General features: G+C 44.7%; 1 long non-coding RNA gene across 1 annotated transcript in view; it reads left to right on the top strand.

Moving 5' to 3' along the window:
* Nucleotides 1-20,402, top strand: part of LOC147662096 (uncharacterized) — a 60,380-nt gene that overhangs the window by 38,430 nt on the left and 1,548 nt on the right. Inside the window, exon 2 of the long non-coding RNA XR_015305981.1 lies at nucleotides 18,425-18,505. This is a non-coding gene — a long non-coding RNA (uncharacterized LOC147662096). The remainder of the gene's footprint in view (nucleotides 1-18,424; nucleotides 18,506-20,402) is intronic.

The raw sequence follows: 20,402 nt of genomic DNA, 5'->3' as shown, positions 1-20,402 counted from the left end.
GGGAATAGAACGCATGGAGAGAGGGAGGGAGTTCCAGAACCGGGGGGCAAGGACAGAGAATCTGGTTCCACCAGTGCGGGATTTACGAAAGAGGGGAACAGTGAGGAGGGCAGAAGTGGATGAGCGGAGGGTGCGGGCAGGAGTGTGAGTGGAAATCAAAGAATTGATGAACGCCGGAGCAGAGCGATCAACAGCCCGGAAGACTAGGCACCCTAGTTTAAACAGGGATCTCTGTAGAACGGGGAGCCAATGGAGAGATTTGAGGACAGGAGTGATATGGTGAGTTTTGGGAAAATGAAAAATAAGTCGGGCAGCCTGATTTTGGATTGCTTGGAGACGACGGGTTTCGTAGGCAGGGATACCCACGAACAAGCTGTTTCCATAATCAAGGCGGGAAGTGATGAGGGCCGAAATAATAATTTTGAGGGAATCAAGGGAAAAGAAACGGGAGATTTTACGAATCAGACGGAGGGAAAGAAAGCAAGAAGACACTACAGAACTGATCGGCCGTGCATTGACAGGTCATGGCTGACCTTAATGCCCAGCGTTTTGACGGAAGGAACAGGGGTAGGAGGGGGACCAAAAATAGGGGGCCAGAAAGCAGAGGACCAGGGGCTGGATGAGCCACCAGTCAAGACAAGCTCAGTCTTATCTGGGTTGAGCTTGAGGTGATTGGCGCTCATCCACCCGGAAATGAAAACCAGAGTGGAGCGGAAAAAAGATAAGGAGTGAGAAGAGGAAGAAAGATCAAAGACGAGCTGGAGGTCATCTGCGTAATTGTACACAGAGACCCCCAGATCGAGAAGAGAAACAATAAGAGGGCGGATATAAAGATTGAAAAGAAGAGGGGCGAGAGAGGACCCTTGGGGAACCCCACAGGACACCGGGAGGGGGGAGGCAGAGAAACCGGAGAGGTGAACAGCTTGTGAGCGTCCTGAAAGAAAGGACGTGATCCAGGAGAGAGCGGAGCCCCGAATGCCCGCTGCGCTGACACGGTCAAGAAGGATGGTATGATCGACCGTGTCAAACGCAGCGGATAAATCCAGGAGAACCAGAGCTTGGGGGGAGTTGGTGTCAGCCTTGGCTTTCAACTCATCGAGAACCGCAAGCACCACTGACTCGGTCGAGTGGCCCGAGCGGAAGCCTGCTTGGTGGGAAGCGAGGAGATGGTTCTGCTCAATATAAGAGGAAAGACAGGAGGTGGCATAACTTTCGAGGATTTTGGCAAGATAGGGAAGAAGAGAAATAGGTCTGAAATTAGAAAGGAGGGAAGAATCAAGACCAGGTTTTTTGAGGATAGGAAAAACAATCGCAGATTTAAATGAAGAGGGGACCAAGCCAGTTGAGAGGGAAGCCTTAAGAAAGGAAAGGGGAGTAGTAGGACAAGAGGTAAAGAGAGTTCTCAGCACGCGGGCAGGGGCACAATCGGCTGGGGAGCCAGACTTGATTTTGGTAAGTAAGGCTAGAAAGGAATCCAAGGAAATAGGTGGGAAAGAATCAAAGGAAAAATTAGACACAGGGAGGGCAGGATGAGGGGGAGGGAAGGGAGTGGTAGGAATGTTGGATTTAATTTTAGCGATCTTCTCGATAAAGAAGTCATTTAAAGAAGAACACAGGGCCTGGGAAGGGATACGCTTGGGGCAGACACTATCAGAGGTGGCCAAATTAGTGACCAAGGAAAAGATCTCTTTAGATTTATTAGCGGATAATGCTACCTGCTCAGAGAAATACTTGGTCTTGGACACAAGGATAGCTTTCTTATAATCATTAAGGAGACATTTATATTTAATCTTGAGATCGGGGCAATAACTGTGGCGCCAAAGACGCTCAGAGCGTCTGAGTTCCAGTTTAAGGACCTTGAGCTCAGAGTTGAACCATCTATGGGCCTCGTGTGGGCGAATAGACTTGACTATTTTAAGAGGGGCAACTAGATCACAACCAGAAGATAACCAATTGCTGACTGCAACGTCCTGAAGATCGAGAGGAAGGCCGTTGAGGTCAGGAGGGGAGGATGCCAGGGAGAGGGAAAGGGAATGGAGGTCCACGCGGTTCCAGCTGCGTGCAAAGATGTTCTTGGGGCGAGAGGATTTGTGAAGGGAACCCGAGGTTAATAGTGAAGGAAATAAGAGAGTGGTCAGACCAGGTGCAAGGAAGGATGCTAGGGGGAGAGACAATGTCCTGAGATGACCAGACTTGGTCCAATGTATGACCAAGATTATGGGTGGGGGCAGAAACATGAGACAGGAGAGGGTGGCCGTGAAGTCCTTGGACGCCAGGTCCTCCCTGGGATCACCAGGCCAGTAATTGAAGTCTCCCAGCAGGAGAACCGAGGAGTTGTTAACTACTAGAGTAGCAAGGAGTTCCTGCAGGGAGGCCACAAACAAAGGCATGCTCAGGGGGGGCGGTACACAAGGACAACTGTCAGAGGGGCAGGAAGGTTAGTGGAACGGGCAACCAAAAAGTCCACTCCAGCTATGGAAGATTGAGGGAGAAGCTGGAATTGGAGACTGGCCCGAGCAATCATGGCTACACCCCCTCCGATCCTGCCGTCAGGGCGATCAGCCCGGAGGGCGTAGTAGGAATCGGGGAGGATGGCCAGGATATCGGGGAGTGAAGCCTCCGAGAACCAAGTTTCTGTTAAAAACAGAATGTCCGGGGAATCGGAGGTAAGAAGGTTAAATAATTGCAGTTGATGCTTGCCTGCTGAGCGAGTGTTAAGGAGGCAGGCAGAGGCAATGTGAGAAGGAGAAGGTGTGGTGGTAGAAAGCATAGGATCCTGGGAAGGCAAGGAAGGAATGGCCCGCGGGAAAGTGGCACGGGCAGGATGGGGGGCATAGATACCTAGGGAAGTGAGATGCTGCGTGAGGGAAAGGGGAAGGGGCACATCAGCAGAGCAGGAGAGAAGTTGCGCAGAGGAGTATGCGAGTAAAGAGGCAGGGGCTGTGGCCCCTGGTCCCGGCCCGTCGCGGACGGGCGCAGACGGGCTTAACTTAGGCGCAACTTCGGCACGCCTTCGTCGCACCCGCTGCGCTCGTCCGCTGCGCGGCCGGGATAGGAGAGCCATAATGTAGGCCGCCGGAAGTAGTAGGGGCGTGGCAGGGGGTGGAGGGACAGAGGAGCTGCCCCACCAACCACAGAGCAGCCCAAGATGGTGGCCACGCCCGTCCCCACCCCAGTGACCTGCCCGTCAGAGGGGGGAGAGCGATCAGCGTGGGGCGCTCTGGCAGCGGGAGCCAAGGGGATGAAGTGGCGGCAAGGGGTGCGCGATGTCCAGAGCGCAGCCCCAGAGCAGGAAGAGGTAAAGTTATTAAAAAAGTCTTTCCTATTTAAAACACAAAGTTGCGCCACACCAGGTAGCGTTGTTGCTCCCGGCGAAGCCTCGGGAGATCTGATCGTCAGTGAAAGCTGGGGCGGGACTCAACCAGTCCGGAAGAAATTGCCAGGGGTGGAGGGACAGAGGAGCTGCCCCACCAACCACAGAGCAGCCCAAGATGGTGGCCACGCCCGTCCCCGCCCCAGTGACCTGCCCGTCAGAGGGGGGAGAACGATCAGCGTGGGGCGCCCTGGCAGCGGGAGCCAAGGGGATGAAGTGGCGGCAAGGGGTGCGCGATGTCCAGAGCGCAGCCCCAGAGCAGGAAGAGGTAAAGTTATTAAGGTTGGTTAAGGTTGTACAAGCTTTATTCGAGATAATTTCTCATAAAAGCACAGCATAAAATTGAACATGACAGAATAAAACATATCATTTACAAATACAAATTCATGTAAACATTTTGTGCAAGCTCACACAATACCTATATAAAAAAAATTACGTATATAACAATTTAGATTTAGATTTTATAAGACAATTAAAAACCTGATTAACTGGGCCCCCCCAAAAATCGCCGCCTAATTGCCCAGGCCCACCCCAAGTATTTGGCTACCCCAATAACTATCGACTCCTGGGTTGATGTGCACAAAATTCTCAGTGCCACAACGCTATCTCGTGTCCCGAGGTTTTTACATACAGGTGTAAGCCATACCCTCCTAGGTGAAGAATAGGCTTTACAGACAAATAGAAAGTGGCCTAGGCTTTCCTCAGCTGTTTCACATACTGGGCATAACATATTGGTCGACCTCTGCCAACCTGCAGTTAGTTTTTTTAGGGGAATTGAACCAGATCTAAACTGGAAGACTAGCTTCCTATCCATTGGGACCGTAATAGTATCCCAGTAATTTTCTAAGATAGGATAGATTTTTGTCTCCAAGAAGCGACCCGCCATAGAGTCAGACCTAACACTTCTCAACAAATTACTGCCCACCCAGTCCCAATATTGTAATTTGAGGGCTTCCTTGCTTGAGAAGACCTCCCCCAGTGGATTGGTCCAAAGGGTGGAAAACCCAAGGTTAATTAACATGGACCTTAAATTTTTTAACCACTTTATCTTGTGGAAGTTATCTTCCTTGATTATCGAGAGGAAACCCTCAGCATATTGCCTAATCTCGGGAGTTGTCCAAAGACGTCTCCAATAGAGAACAGGGCGCAGTCGCGCTCTATCACTAATTGGACGTGTACCCAACTCCAGAAACAGTGGTATTAGGGGGGTGCTCTGTGGGAGGCCTGTGATCCCTCTGAGAAACTTGTTCTCAGATGTCTGTAAGGTCGAGAGATTGTCCCAAGCCCATAACTCTGCATCGTATAAGGTCGCGCCTAAGACCTTGGCGTCATAGACTATAAGGGCAGGTTTGATCGGTTTCGTCTTGGATTTTCGATGTTCCCCCCGCAATGCTCCTGATAGTTGTTGGTGTTTTAGGGCCGTTTTTTCCAAGTGATGTGACCAACCAGGGCCCTCAGCTATCTGTACCCCTAGATATGTAAACTCCTTGACAGTCTCTAGCTTGCTATTGTTCAGGGTTACCTTAGGATAAATTTTACGGCGTGGGGAGAAGGCCATTAGTTTCGTCTTCCCCACATTTACTTCTAGGCCGTGCTCCTTGCAAAAAACATCAAATATATTTAATGCGAGTTGTAACCCAGCAGGGGTTTTTGACATGATCAGGGTGTCGTCGGCGAACATCAGGATGGGGACCCTGATGTCCCCTAACGATGGAGCATCTACGCTTGCTTCCAACATTCGCTCAACAATCCCATTAATGAATAATGAAAAGAGTAAGGGTGCCATGGCACAGCCTTGTCGGACCCTCCTTTCCACCGGGAAGTCTGAAGTTGACTCGCCATTCCCACCCCACGTTGACTCGCCATTCCCACCCCACGTAAAGTTATTAAAAAAGTCTTTCCTATTTAAAACACAAAGTTGCGCCACACCAGGTAGCGTTGTTGCTCCCGGCGAAGCCTCGGGAGATCTGATCGTCAGTGAAACCATACAAGACTGGGCACTCTGATTCGGGTGCACTGACTTCTCCATACCCTTAGACATATGGGGCTGACCGCTTGCAACAGGATACATGCATAGTAAAAGGGACATGGTTTACAAACCCATCACTCATTTCTACTATGAGCAATCTGGTTTTCGGGTGTGCTGATTTTCCAAATGGGTATATGGCGCTGACCCTTTAAAAACACATGCCAGTACATCGTGACATTTGCATTTAACTTCGATGGAGGCCCGTAGTTAGTGATTCTAATCCACGTGAAGAAGCAGCTGCATGTGACAGAGGCACGAAAGCCTTCAGCATTTAGTGCGTGTTCATTCAGATTCATGCTGCCGGCATGGGACTACATTTCCCAAGTACACGTGGTCACGTGACTGCATCAAAGTGATTCGATTATACAACCTGAGTGAGTAGCCACACACCAAATCCGGCTTTAGCTAGCCCCGGATCCTCTATTCAAGCAAAAGCAATTACTCTGGGCACCGTCCTTCATCTGCAGTGGTATAACGGATTTCTGTCTCCCCGTATATAGGTATGGGTCTCTGACTCTACGTTTGTTATATCTGTAAGTTTTTTCTGCACCGAAGCAGCATGTTCCTTGTATACAGAAATGGGTCCCTGAACCTACCTTTTTGTTTAACTTGAATCTTTTGTGCCTTGAGCGCGTCTTTTCTTTTTTTTGTTTGTTATGAAAACGGAAAGAATGTTGCATTTGTGTTAAAGATATGGAAGTTTCAAAGCACACTCTCTCATGTCGTAGGAAAGCTCTCAGTGCACATGTGGCAGGTGTTGTGTCTTGAAAACAAAGCACGCTGCACCCATGCTGAGGTCAACAATTTTAAGCGCATTTCTTCCAATACATTGCAGCCTTGTTATTGCAGTGCACATCAAATACGTCCGCTGTTTTCACTTGAAGAATGCTGCATTTATGTTTAAGGCAGTGTCATCATGTGCCTTACCGCTGCATATTTTGATGGGGCAGTTGCTTCTGAAATCTGAGCACACTGTACTTGTTTGTTAGGCCAACTAGCTCTAAGAGTCATTTTGTTCCCCCATAACACCACATGTTTGCTATGGAAGTTACTGCACTAGGTTCTGCCTTTGTTCACCCTGTGCCGCCTTAACACAGGCCTGTTATGAGGCACGGACCATCAAATGCATTGATACACAAACTTCAAGGCAGACACACGACTGCCTCTATTGTCTTGGTGTGTCTCCCCCTAGTGTTCAACACCAGTACGCTGCCCGCTTGTCTCGATAGACCTTAGTGACATCTGAATACATGCTTGGGGAACCTATTAGGAACTTCACAGCCATACGAAAATACCTCAATCACTGTTGCAGACACCGCCTATGAGTATTTGGATGGTTTTTAATCTACATGGGCACACTTTATCTTTACACTTGTTTGTGAAATACCTAGAACTCTTACAGCCTTTCAAAAGACTTATTTTCTTACCATGCTCCCCTTCCCATATTTATTTTATAAGGCGGAGAGTCACCCTGAGCCGCATGCCACGGTGAGTTGAGGCACATATCCCAACATAAGCGGATTAACCCTTCTACAGAATATTGTTATTGTAGTGAATCTTGTTGTATAAAAATTATTTTATTTTTCACCTATACTGAGAATAACAGACATTGACTATACAGTATATGTTTGTCCCGTTCAGATGGTTTTGTATGTCCTGGACTGAATAGTTTTGAAATGTAACGCTAGCACAGTTGTTCAAATGTCTGACCTAGATTTTTTCAAACCATTCTTATTTTTCCTATGTATGTATTCATTTAGGTACCACCAGTAAATTCACCACTCTATGAAGATTAATATGATCACTGGATGGTTTTGTACATTAAAACCCTTCTGTATACTTATATTGGTTCGTACACCAATTTTTGGTCTCGCCTGAGCCAGCGTGCATGCGCTGCTCTGCAGGGCTTTTAATAAGGGCTTTAAACTCTGAACACACGCTCGTGTGTGTGCTTTTTGTTTTTTCATCACCAGCTATCGGCCTTTGCATTTGTCTTTCTAAGAAAGACAGCATGCAATTGGCCAAAGGGGGGTGCATGTCCTGCCTTCCCTCTCCCCTGGCCTAGGCAGCTTGGGACCGAGCAGCAGCGCCATCTGTTTCCATTTATCACGCCCACATCTCGCTGTCTCGTTAATTGGGAACAGATGACGGCCGCGCTGGCCCTGGTGCACTTTTGCTCCAAACGCGGCTCTTTCACATTCCCCGCCGACCTGGCGCGCGCGGCCGCGCTTGTTCATTCTATCTGTCTCTCTTTATCACCTTCCTCTTTTCTGCCTTTCCCTCTCTTGATTTAGGACCTTTTCAATGTTTAACAAAAAGCTGTAAAACCTGCTGACCGATCGTTGTTCTTTTTTTTGATCACCCTGTGCCTGGAAGCTATGGCAGATTGGAGTACGATGAACCCATGAAAAATGGACCTCGTTTGCCGGTTTCTGAGCATTAACTAAGGAGAAATGAATTGCGTAATAGCTTGGACAGATGAACTGACCCATCAGAGATCCCGCAGCAGCTCTGCGGAGACTCAAATTCACAAGCTCCTTCTTGCAAGGAGTTGTGGGAACAAAATCATGCACACTCCAGAGCATGTTGTGCCCTCTGACCTTTTGCAGGCAATGTAGTTCATTTTAAATCCCTCCTTGCACAAAAAATCCAGAATGCCTAAGAATCCATTCGGTCCGGAGCGTGGGGTCTGTCTTCTATATCTATGTGTTTTAATACCAAATTATGAAAGCGCCTAGATTTTTGCACCATATAGGTCAAGGTAGTTTACGGGAACGCTGTGTGCCCCTTGTATCTGTTCTCTGCAGCGCGTGCATCATTACAGGAATCTGACCCAGAGCTGGAGGATCCCGCCACATTCCTGTGCTTTGGTAGCCTGGTTCATCGAATTGTTGCCTTCTGAAACATTTAACCCCGGTTTGTCCAAAATGCCTTCAGTATTGATACAGTGCCTATTTATTCCTTTACATTTACTTTCCAGTTGGCCTGGTAACATTTTCTTTTTGGGAGGAGGTATGTTTTTGATAATTCAAATGTAACTCCTGTAAAGGCGCACATTTCCACAGAGGATATTGCATTCACAGTGTATCCTTCCTGCTATATGGGAGATGGGTGTGGGCCGGAAATTTTTTCAAACTCATTCAATTTTCTTTTGTATAATAAGAAAGCTTTTTTCCTATCCTTGTGCTTGCAAACATGAATTGTATTAAAAATAGAAGCCTTGACTGAGCCAATAGACTCTTTGATACATATTTATGCTGTTTTTTCTCTCTTGGCGCACAACATATAGACTGTTCACACACTTTCTGTAGTATGCTTCGTTCTGGGCAGATAAGCCCCACTCAACTTCTATCCTCGTGTTAGTGCAGCCCGATGTAAAGTGTAATTGTAATGTATTTGTATTTATATAACGCTTACTACCCCTGACGAACTTTGAAGCGCTCGTTCGGCGAGTAGCACGCTGCTCCAGGATCCAAAAAGGATTAGTGGTGAATTAGTATAGGGAAATATAAAAAATATTTTGGGAGCTGGACATGTTGGTCTGTTAGTTGGGTTGAAAAAGATAGTGGAGGGATAGAAGAGGGAAGGTTTTGCATTTATATAGTGCCTGCTACCCCTGATGAAGTGTTGAAGCGCTTTTCGGCGAGTAGCATGCTACTCCAGAACCAAAAAAGATTAATAGATAGATCAATTATGGTGAGTAGGTTGTTTTATTATATACACACAACTGAACGAAAATTTATAAAATTCTGTTGTAAAGTTCTATCCAAGAGACAAGTATAGTCTCTGATAATAAGGTAAACAATACGGATACGTTTTAAGTTGGCTTGCCATCAAGACTGATGCCCCGTAATGTTGATGCAGACTATCTTAGACTCTTGTTGAATTGTAACATCCACCTTGTAGGTACTGTTATTTGTATCAGGTCCACGTTGTAGGCAGACATAAACCCCTAAATTGTGCACTATTTATATTAAGCATAATGTAGGTGAGCAGATGACAGTAACCACTGTACAAGCTTGCTGGAATGGGAAGTGTTTAATCAAAAGGTGGATTGAATTTAAGTTTAGGTGACAATTTTAAAAATGTTTAGACTGACGGTTAACACCTACTAATTTTATAAATGGGAGTAGGGAAGGACACCGTATGGCAAAGAGCAGAATTACCCCATTGGCGTGTTGCAATTTTACATCATCATTAAGTAATAGAGACAAGGATGATGCTATTGCACCCATTTTAAAATATCAAATAACTATTGAGGGCGACAGATCGATAAATTCAGATTTTAGAGGTAATAAAATAGCTATAGAAAGCCTGTCAGTCCAGTCACGGAGTACAAGTGTGACCAAGAAGAGTGTAGTTGATACTTCAGAATCTGTATAACAAGCATTGCCGATCCTAGGGAACTTGACATAGTGGCACAAAATGTTGACCCTACTTTCCTCGATTAACATACAATTTGCCCCTCTCACACTTCTTTGTTGCTTGTTAATGCAAGCACATAAATCAGGGCTACTTCTGATTATGTAGGTTTATTTAGTTTCACCATTTACTTTTTCTAAATTCAAATACAAAAATAGGTTTCTTTTGCATGTATGAGAAACACACGAAACATATAACACTTAATCAAAAAAATACAAATCATGAATAACAACACATTCATTGCAAGAACATTAAGTCTAAACAAAAGTGAAAAAACAAACAACATTTTGCACATTATTTTCCAAAATGCCTGTATCATGAAATGAAAATTTCAAAGAGTCATTGAAGGACAAAAGAGTCTGCAAAAAGGCTAATAGATACAAATCAATGAATGCAATATCGCAATAAATCCTGTGCACTTTTATAGCCTTCTTGATGCCGACGCGTTTCGAACCCGTAAACTCAATACACGGGGTCTCATCAGGGCCTTGTCACTTCTATTCTTTCTCTATCTGGAAAGTGTGCAAACGAGAGGGAACAACACTTTAGTAATTTTGTTCTCCCCCATTGCGCTTCGCTTGACCTCTGTCTATTAGCAATTGTGTACCTGTAACTTTGCGTGTAGCCGGATCCAAGGGGTTCAACAGCCTTCTCACTTTTTCTACGTCTCAGGATATTCTGTAAGATAGTTTGATCTATTAGTGTGGTGGTAATTGTGGGGTGATCTCTCCTAACTACCGGGCGGTGCTCATATTTCGTACCTGTTTGTGGCACCGCTGTTCTTAAGGTCAGTATCCGATTTCTCCTTATCCTCTTCTGTGCTCTGCTAATGTTTTGTTTATGTATGTATGTATATGTATGTATAGGCATTTATATAGCGCACTACTTACCCGGAGGGTCCCAAGGCGCTTCGACCGCTGCGAAACCCTTCCTGGCTTCCCTGAGAGATGGTCCCTTAATGGGTATCTCCAGGGTGAGACCAGGCATCCCCGGCGGTCTGGTGGGGCCGTTAGTGAAGATGAGGCAAGCTAATGCCCAGAGTTGCCGAGTGTGATCGCTGATCAGAGTGGGCACCGAGGCGAGAGAATTATCGAGTCCGCTGACCCTGGTCCAGAAACCTGCCGCGCCGGGAATCGAACCCTGGTCCCGGGCCGTCCTCTGCTCTCGGGTCTGCCGCCTCTAACCAGTGAGCCACACTACTTCACTGGTGTTCGATGGTGTTTATGGTGTTCGATATTGTCCTCCCTATGCAAGAAAAATTGAAGTTGGAACTGTTTGCACAGATGGATGGGGCAAAATTATATTATGTGGTTGACACGACCAAATTCTTAAATCAGTCTACCTTAGGGGGTGACGTCCCTCGGCGGACGTGAAGATGCTCTTTTGGAGGTGCGGCACTGTTCCTCCTTAGTCTGTCGGGAAACAGAATACTCCGTATCACTTTATGCCCTATGCTCATATTTCTATTGCGTATCGAATATTATTAACTAATCTCGGACCCTACTTTCCTGGTATTCATTGATAACTTCAATGTTATCTGTCTACAGGAATGCTGGGATTTGGTCGAGACCCATATAAACGAGTTCCGAACCTTTTTCTCCGCAGCACAGCAGACTAGCAGAGGGAGGTGCTCTGGAGGGCTTTGCACTTTCATATCCAATACAGCCAACTTGACTGTTAAATGTCTACTAAATGGGGGTACTTATTTTTACCAGGTACTTTCACTCAAGGCGGGCCGTGATCAGTATTTCACTCTTATAAATTTTTATAATAATATACCTAAGGCTGATCAAATGAAGGTAGTGGATGAACTAAATAAATTCTTACATAACGGAACAGGTCCAGAATTTAGGGCGAAGTGTATAATATTAACAGGCGACTTTATTTGCCACCTTTGCCCTTTTGGCAGTCAACGTATATGTGGTATGGCAAATCTCAAGGGTGACCCTTGCACCCACTTTGAACACTCCACGATTGGAAATGTATTTAACAACTTAATATCCGAGTGGGATCTAGGATTTGTAAACGAGCTTTGAAATCCTCAGGCGGGTTTTCGACCAACATTTAATGGGCGGGGACTATGCTCCGTTATAGATTACACCTTGGCTTCCGCCAGCTATTATACCAGCGTTCTATCATTCAAAACAGAGGATATCGCATTAAGCGATCATTTCCCAATCAGCTCAGTATATGATATTGGGTTAGGAGGTAAACAGACCTCTAACGTGGCAGATAACTTATACCATCATGGCGTCATTCTGTCTAGAACGAATGGCTACGCATAAAATGGAAGAAGGTGAACCCGACAAATTTTTTTGAAAATCTTGTCAAGGGGCAACTTGAAGAATGTATGACTTGTCTTGCGGAAGACTCAAACTCAAGCCTGGTTATAGCAGCATTCTGTAAAATCAGCGCACAGATCAGTAGCAACTTAACAGGCACCATACGGGAAGGGGAGAGACCTAAGGCAGACGGCTGGTTTAACTCAGAGTGTAGTAGAACTCACTCTTTATTAATGCAAGCCCTAAAAACAGTACCCAAAAATAGGTCAGGCATTAGGTCTGCCAGGGCATTTTATAAAATTGCTTTAAAAAAACGCAAAAAGGAACTAAAGATGGCTGCCTGGGATGCATTGTCTAAAGTGTCCTCGCGGAGAGATAATACCGCTTTTTGGAAGGCGGTAAATGCCCCGTTCTTCGTCGATAGAAAAACTGACCCGGTCGAGGTGGCCATTGATGAGTCTGTCTGGGTTGACCATTTCACTGAGTTATACAAGGAAGATGACCTGGTCAGAGCAGAGTCCATCGGCTATTTAGTACCTATGGAATCCGCTGCTTCGGATCTCTTTCCCTTGGAGATAGTCTTCTCTTTAAAAGAAGTAGAACAGGTAATCGCTGAAAGTTTAAACAGCAAGGCTCCAGGCCCGGACGGGGTACCTATTGATATATTCAAGGATAACACTGACTTATGGGCCCCGCTCCTGACTAATGTACTTAACAGCTGTAACATTAAAGGATTTCCATCAACCTGGCAGGAAGCGGTAGTTATACCAATATTTAAAAAGGGAGATCAAATTGATCCCAAATGCTACAGGCCCATTTCCTTACTCGACTCGTTGATGAAAGTCGCAGGTCGAATTATCCTAAATAGATTGCAAACATGGGCGGAAGACGAGGGCATTCTATCCAAATTCCAGTACGGGTTTAAGTCGGGCATTGGCACGGTCGAGCAAGGTTTAAACCTGGCAATGTTAATAGGAAAATACACGGTGGCAAAAAAGGGGAACTTATTTATTACGTTCGTAGATCTCAGCTCAGCCTTTGACTGTCTAAGTCATGATATTTTGTGGGGCACTTTAGCTGACCTTGGTATTGATTATAATATTTTAAATTTTCTTAAAGAATTATATAGAGGAGTAGGGGCTAAGGTGCGATTTGGCATGAAGGGTGAATGCACCACTAAATTTCCAATAAAGAAAGGTGTCCGCCAGGGTTGCATCCTGGCACCCTTTCTTTTCAATTTGTACATTAACAATGTGGCTGAACATCTAACAAAATTAGAGGTGGATTACCCCCAAGTTAATAGTGCTGCAGTACCAATTTTATAGTACGCAGATGATGCGGTGATAATGGCAAGAACCCAAGTTACAAGGCCTACAGAAAGCATTGACTAGTTTCTCAGATTATATGGGATCTAGGGGCCTAGAGATTAACATTGGGAAAACTTTTACCATGTGCTGCTCATCTAAAAATAAAGTCTCATGCACACTTTTTTAGAACAGTCGAAGATAGGTTTAACTAATACCTTCTCTTATCTAGGGATTGTTTTTAATAAAAGAGGTGGACCTCCGCAATTACCTCAAGGAACTTAGCTTTTTCTCGCGCTATTGGTGCTGTTAGAAAATGTTCTAATCAGTTGGGGGGAAGACCAGTTCGCATCCTGTTAGACATTTACAAAGCCAAATGTGTATCAACGACAGTGTATGGGGCTGACATTTGGGGGGTCGCTGATTGCAGGGCCTTACAAATAAGTGAAAATAGCTTTCTGCGTTATTTGTTAGCTGTCCCCAAATCTACCCCCACTTACGTCTGTCATAAAGAACTTGCGCTGGTTCACATTTCAGACTTGGTTAGGATAAGCCCAGTGTTGCTCTGGCATAAAATATGGACCTCATTGGCTACAGAGTTTAACAGGGCCATCCTTCAGGACTGTATTAAACATGTAGGGTCAAAAAATATTCAGTGGCTCAGTTATGTTAAGGATTTCTTGGTTAAACTTGGTCACCCAGAATTCTTTAGTACACCAACTACACTGTCCTTGATCTCCAGAAGAACCTTGAAGGAACATTGTTTACCTTTTCTGGATGATCAACGATGGAAGGTAGAGAGCAAGAAGGCTTCTGTTTTACAACACTATTCTTTAATTCAGGGACCCGGTTTACATAATTATCAGTCCCCCGATCAGTCCTGTTACACAAGGATGCTATTAGCATGATTGTGAACCGGCAGTTTCTTTAGGCTGATTACTTTTCCAGCCATTAATGACTGGTTAAAACATCTAATTAACTGTCCATGCGATGACTTATCTCCACAATCGTTAATACATTGTATTTTATTTTGTCAATTTTATATGTGGAGTAGAAAGAGGTATTTGTTACCATTGTTAAAAATCTGGGGTCTGAGACAGTGCAGACCAGCTTTGATTAAAATCCAACAACTTCATGATGAAATGTCGATACATGTTGTATCTGTTTCTTAAGTCCATTATTAGATGCAGATCGACTATGCATTAGTCTTATATTCCAAACGAACATTTCTAATTCGGAAGCGATTGTATTTAAAGCATGCTACTGTTACACCTTAGTGTTCTTTTAGTGACTCCCCATATTATGAATGAATTAGGGTTCTTATTAAGATAAAAATATTCCTAATGTATGTATGTATTGAACTGTGCTTTTATGATTTTAACATTGTAATCGAATAAAGCTATCTTTGACTTTGACTGCATGAGTGAGAGTGACTGCATGAGTGACAGCAGAATGAGTGACTGCATGAGTAACAGCATGAGTGAGAGTGACTGCATGAGTAACAGCATGAGTGACAACAGAGTGAGTGACAGCATGAGTGACAGCAGCGTGAGAGTGACAGCAGCGTGAGAGTGACTGCATGAGTGACTGCATGAGTGACTGCGACTGCATGAGTAACAGCGTGAGTGACTGCGACTGCATGAGTAGCAGCGTGAGTGACAGCAGCGTGAGCGGGACAGCAGCGTGAGCGTGACAGCAGCGTGAGCGTTACAGCCGAGTGAGCGTTACAGCCGAGTGAGAGTTACAGCCGAGTGAGAGTGACAGCCGAGTGAGAGTGACTGCAGGGTGACTGCAGAGTGAGAGTGACTGCAGAGTGAGAGTGACTGCAGGGTGACTGCAGAGTGAGAGTAACTGCAGGGTGACTGCAGAGTGAGAGTGACTGCACGAGTGAGAGTGACTGCACGAGTGACTGCAGAGTGAACAGCAGAGTGAGAGTGACTGCAGAGTGAACTGCAGAGTGAGAGTGACTGCACAAGTGACTCCAGAGTGAACAGCTCCTCGCCCCCCCGTTGCCGACCTAAATGGCCTGCAGCAGTAGGACCAGGCCACATGCAGCTCGACAGAAAACCCTTTGTGTCAAATGTGTTGTAATTGCCTGTGATATTGTGCAGCATCCCATGCTCCGCATAACACCCTCAAGGAGAAGTTGAGTCCCCAGCACCCCAGGAGATTTCCCCCTTGGCCTTGCTCAGCAGCAATCAAGGCCCCACCTCTCCGCCCACAGTCCAGGGGGCCACGGGTCTAACAACAACTGTTCCTTGACTCCAGCAGGGTCAAGAGTGTGCAACTGCACAATCTACAGCCACCGCTGCAAAGGGAAATCGTCCTCGAGCTACACGGAGAGCGACGTTTGGGACAAGATCGTCCGACTCACAAGCTCACATTTTTGGGACAAAATAGGATCCCTCAGATGCATGGACTGCCTTATTGACATCGCGCAAGATACTGAATCCCTTTGTAGGTTGGAAAAAAATTGAAATAACTTGTGTATAGTTTGTGCTTACATCGTGCACTTAACAAATTGTTGATACACCTTTGACGGTGTGCTGAGGATTTCTTTGTCTATTCAGTTTTTGTGTTTCACCCACAACTTGAACACCGAAAGACGTAATCGAAGATTAGCAGAAAGAGCCTGGAGATCCTCTCCATCCATAGAACTTCTAAAATGCTTAAGATCAATGAGGAACACATACAACAGAAGAATAAGGCAAATGAAAGCTAATTTCTTTAGAGCACAGCTTGACCAAGCCAGAAATGCGCCCAAAAACTATTTGAAATAGTCAAGCAGCAGTCACGCCGGAACCAGCGCCCTCCCAAACTGTGAAAAACTGGCAGCCTTCTTCATGGAAAAAACCACAAAGATCGAGACTGAACTACAAGTAGTGAATAAACTACTACCGGCTTCCTCACTCAGTTTTTTACTCACCACCAAGTATACTGAAGGTAGTGATCCATCCAGGCACCCTTCCAAAAACAATGCCTCTTGCCACACCTTCTCCTCAATCAACGAAAGTGACATTTACAAAATCCTTTCATCATTAAACCCATCTAATCACTTCACTGACCCTCTATCTCCATCTATATTCAAAGAGATCAAAACCTTCATTCTCCCCTATGGTCTAAGATAGTAAATGCCTTGCTACATCAAAACACTATCCCTGATTGCCTAAAAGCAGGACAAGTAACCCCCGCTTAAAAAAGGCAGACTGCTCTGATCCTAATAACTTTCAGCCCATCTCCAACATCCCTACTCTTGTGAACTCCTTAGAAAAATGTGCCTATATCCAACTCTACAACCACATAGACAACTTTTAACTCCTTTTAACTCCTTGACCAACACCAATCAGTTTTCCGTCAAGGTCACAGCACTGAATCTGCACTTACTCATTTTGTGGATGACATAGTATCACTGGATCACTGGATCTAAATGAATCATCCCTCATGCTACTTTTCAAATTTATGGCTGCCTTTGACAGTTAATCACGATAGACTACTGAAACTATTGGAACAGAGGATGGGCTTATTAGTGGTCGTATTGCAATGGTTTTCCTCATTCCTCTAAAACAGATCTCAGAGAGTCCAAATTAATCCATCTCTGTCTAAGCCCCATGCGATCACTCTTGGCTTATCACAGGGATCTGCTCTCTCACCCATTCTCTTCAATCTATTCCTGGAACCCCTGGCAAACCACTTAAAATCCGCTGCCATCCACTGTAATATGTACACTGACTGACTGGCTCACAGAAAACCATCTCAAACTCACTACTGCAAAACCGGAATTCTTTCTCATCTCACCGCCGAATAACATCCCCAAGATCGATCTTTGGTTGAAACCTCTTGCAGCCCTCAACTACTCTCCTCACATCATACACTCCGCTAGATCCTTGGGTATTACATTAGACAAACATCTGAATATGCAGGATCACTTTAGCGCAGTCACTAAAGGAGCGAATTGGCAGCTGAGCATTCTGCGGAAACTTAAACCCTACCTTCCACATGAAGACCTAAAACAAGCGGTCTAAACTCTTGTATTGCCCAGACTGGATTATGGTAGTGCCCCTCTATGTGGCTTACCTCGATACAAGTTGGCCTCTCTAAGAGCCTCCCTCATCACGGCAGCCATACTTGTCTCCGGAACAAAAATCCCTGAACTGGCGACTGTACGAAGCAAGAATTCAACAAATAATTGCATGCATGACTCATAAAGTGCTACACATCAATACCTCCAGATATCAGGCCCAAAAGCTAAACAGTGAGGGGGCTGCAGACCTTTGCGAAGTGCGCACACCCTGCTTCTGAAACCAAGTGAACCCATAAAAAGAAAACAGGCGCCAGCGCGTTCTCGGTGGTCGCACCTAAGATATGGAATTCTTTACCACCGGAAGTTTGTCTAATCTCTTCTACCACCGCCTTCAAAAAAGAAGCAAATTCTTTTCTGCTGACTAAGTTTTTACCCTATGACAATATATTTATGCTCATTAAAATGTAACCATACTAACTACTCTTTATGATGCTTGACCATCTTATTGCTGACTATTATTGAAATCAAGCTTTTAACTCTATTTACTCTGCCTCTGGTCATGTAAAGTGTTCCAATACCCGCAAGGGTCATGTTCGCGCGATACAACACTATAAATAAAAATAAATAAATATACATTTTTATATAAATTTTTCAGAGTCCTGAGCTGTTTTAGGTGTGGTGAGGGTGCTAGCCTCCATCGTCTCTCTGCAAATCGGAGTCTGCTTCTTTCTTCATTTTGGTGACCGTTCTACCAGGGTTGTGTTCATTTGTTTTTAATCCTTTTTTGATAGGGGATGGGGGGCTACCGTCTCCATTTTTCCATTTTGTCATTCATAGTTCTGTTGTGTTCCATGAGTTTGTGAACCTCGGAAATGCTTTCCTGGGGTTGAAGTTTTCTTTGGCATAGATCATACAGATCATCTCTATTCTTATTTCTAGTATCCCTGACCCACAGTCTAGGTCTAACCTCTTATCTTGTTGACTTTGCTACAGGAGCTGAGATGTGGAATGAGATGCTGTGAATCACATGCCGTTATGGAGTCTATGCATAGAGCTTCTGCCATGGCGATAAGGGTTAGTGATGTTCCTTTGCTGTGTGTTCGACCTGTGCATGTTTTTTTTAAAGAGTTATATATATCGCAATCTTGACCCAGATCGGGTATCAGAGCGTTTTACAAAGCACCAGTTGCATTACATGAGGACACGTTTTTTTATTTTTCATTCTTATTAGGCACAGGAACATTAAATGATTTGCCCAGAATCGCAGCATGTTTAGCGTCATTGCAGAGACTCAAACCCAGTTCCCCAGATACAAGATTGACCGCCCTAGCCGTTGGGCCAACTCCTCTCCCCTGATTGCATGATTGTACCAGATTATGGTCTTTGAAAAAAGATTTAGTGCAGTCACATGTGGGTCCTCAATTTAATTGCAATTTAGGTTGAAGTCACCTAGAAAGATTGTGTTCGGGTGCCTTAAGGTCTGTACTGTGATTGTTAATTGCTCACGAGGGTCTGTTTGTCTCCAGGAGGGTGGTAGATAATATGTAATTTGGTCAGGGAATAAATCCCCCTAACCCATGAGGACTTCAACTCCCATATGTTCACAGGAGGATATCTTCTTCATTTGGAATCGTTTGATTTGTAAGGCTGATCTGTGAATGCACGCAGCCCACACGACCCCAACTTGGTTGTAGTGTGTGGTCCAGTCTAATGATGTTGTAGTTAGGTGGAACTAAGATATCCAATAGTGGTGTGGAAGAGTTATTTAGTCAGGTCACTGTTAGGATTGTTGTGTCTAGCAGGGATGTGGAATTCCTATAGGCCGACGCCCAGGACATATTGTTTGAGGCCAAGGGCAACAAGTTTTCATTTGAATTTTGTCCTTGGGACAAGTAGGCCCAACCCCCTCCAGCACAAACCCTTTGGCTGCCAGTTTGCATTACCACATTATGGATCAGGGAAGGGCACTGTCTGCAGTTAAGGTAATATTTTTGTCCATATATTAATGCTGTTCAAGCTTGTATTTATGGTTCATTAAAAAAAAGCATTTATTATTAGGGCTAGAGTAAATGTTGTAAGCTCCAACTGCACTACTTACCGTGGTTCCACTATAGGAACGTCTGCTCACGTTTTCAAAGTTTGGCAATATGAGGCTATGTATAATGCTCCCAGAATGCTCCTATTTGATGCAAATATTTGCAGAAAATCGAAAGCAAGATTGATGATTCTCTGCTTTCAAAATAAAATGTTCATAAATAAATGAAAGCAAAAAAAAAATCGCTAAACTACTATAACATTTCAGATACCATTTCTTTGCAGCTGCAGCATCATTTAGTAACATGTGTTGATGCATGCTAGTATTTCCCAAAACTATTCATTATGGGAAATCATTGTAACCAGTTTCAGGAAGATTATGAGAAACAAAAATAAACAAGCATCAGCAAAGCCAGTAGGTCTGAAATTGGTGATCAGCTTTTTAGTTTTAGCAATATGCGAATTGTTTTGGCATGGTTTTTGTAAAACCTTATTGGTGTGAGAACTGCCGGGCCCTCACCATTATAAAAAACATTGGCAAAAGCAACAATTGTTTTTGGTCTCAAATAACATGTTCTGCCACAGTAGTTATTGGCCTTGAGCAAAACTACTGTGTGCCGATATGCTCCTTGTGAAAGAGCAGAATGCTGTCACTCACAGTGAAGCCAGCCGATACAGAGAGAGACAACATTTTAATAAACACAAAACGTCATGGTCAACGCCAGACCAAATTAGGCAACCAATTATTAAAGAAAGTCTAAAAAGTGCACACAGAGTATATGTCCTTGCATTAAGTGCAGCTATACCGCTTTCGAGGATTCCCAAGAATTCACAGAACTAGTACAAGAAATAGTACTCCTCGAAAATATTTGTGAACTGCATTTTGGCATGAGCAAATATGCATGTGTATCTTAGCTCATGCGAAGATCTGAGCTTT

Source organism: Lissotriton vulgaris, unplaced genomic scaffold (genome assembly GCF_964263255.1).
Source record: "Lissotriton vulgaris unplaced genomic scaffold, aLisVul1.2 SCAFFOLD_2894, whole genome shotgun sequence".
NCBI lineage: Eukaryota > Metazoa > Chordata > Amphibia > Caudata > Salamandridae > Lissotriton > Lissotriton vulgaris.
Note: the sequence above shows the minus strand (reverse complement) of the source record. Positions and strands in the feature narration are given on the sequence as shown.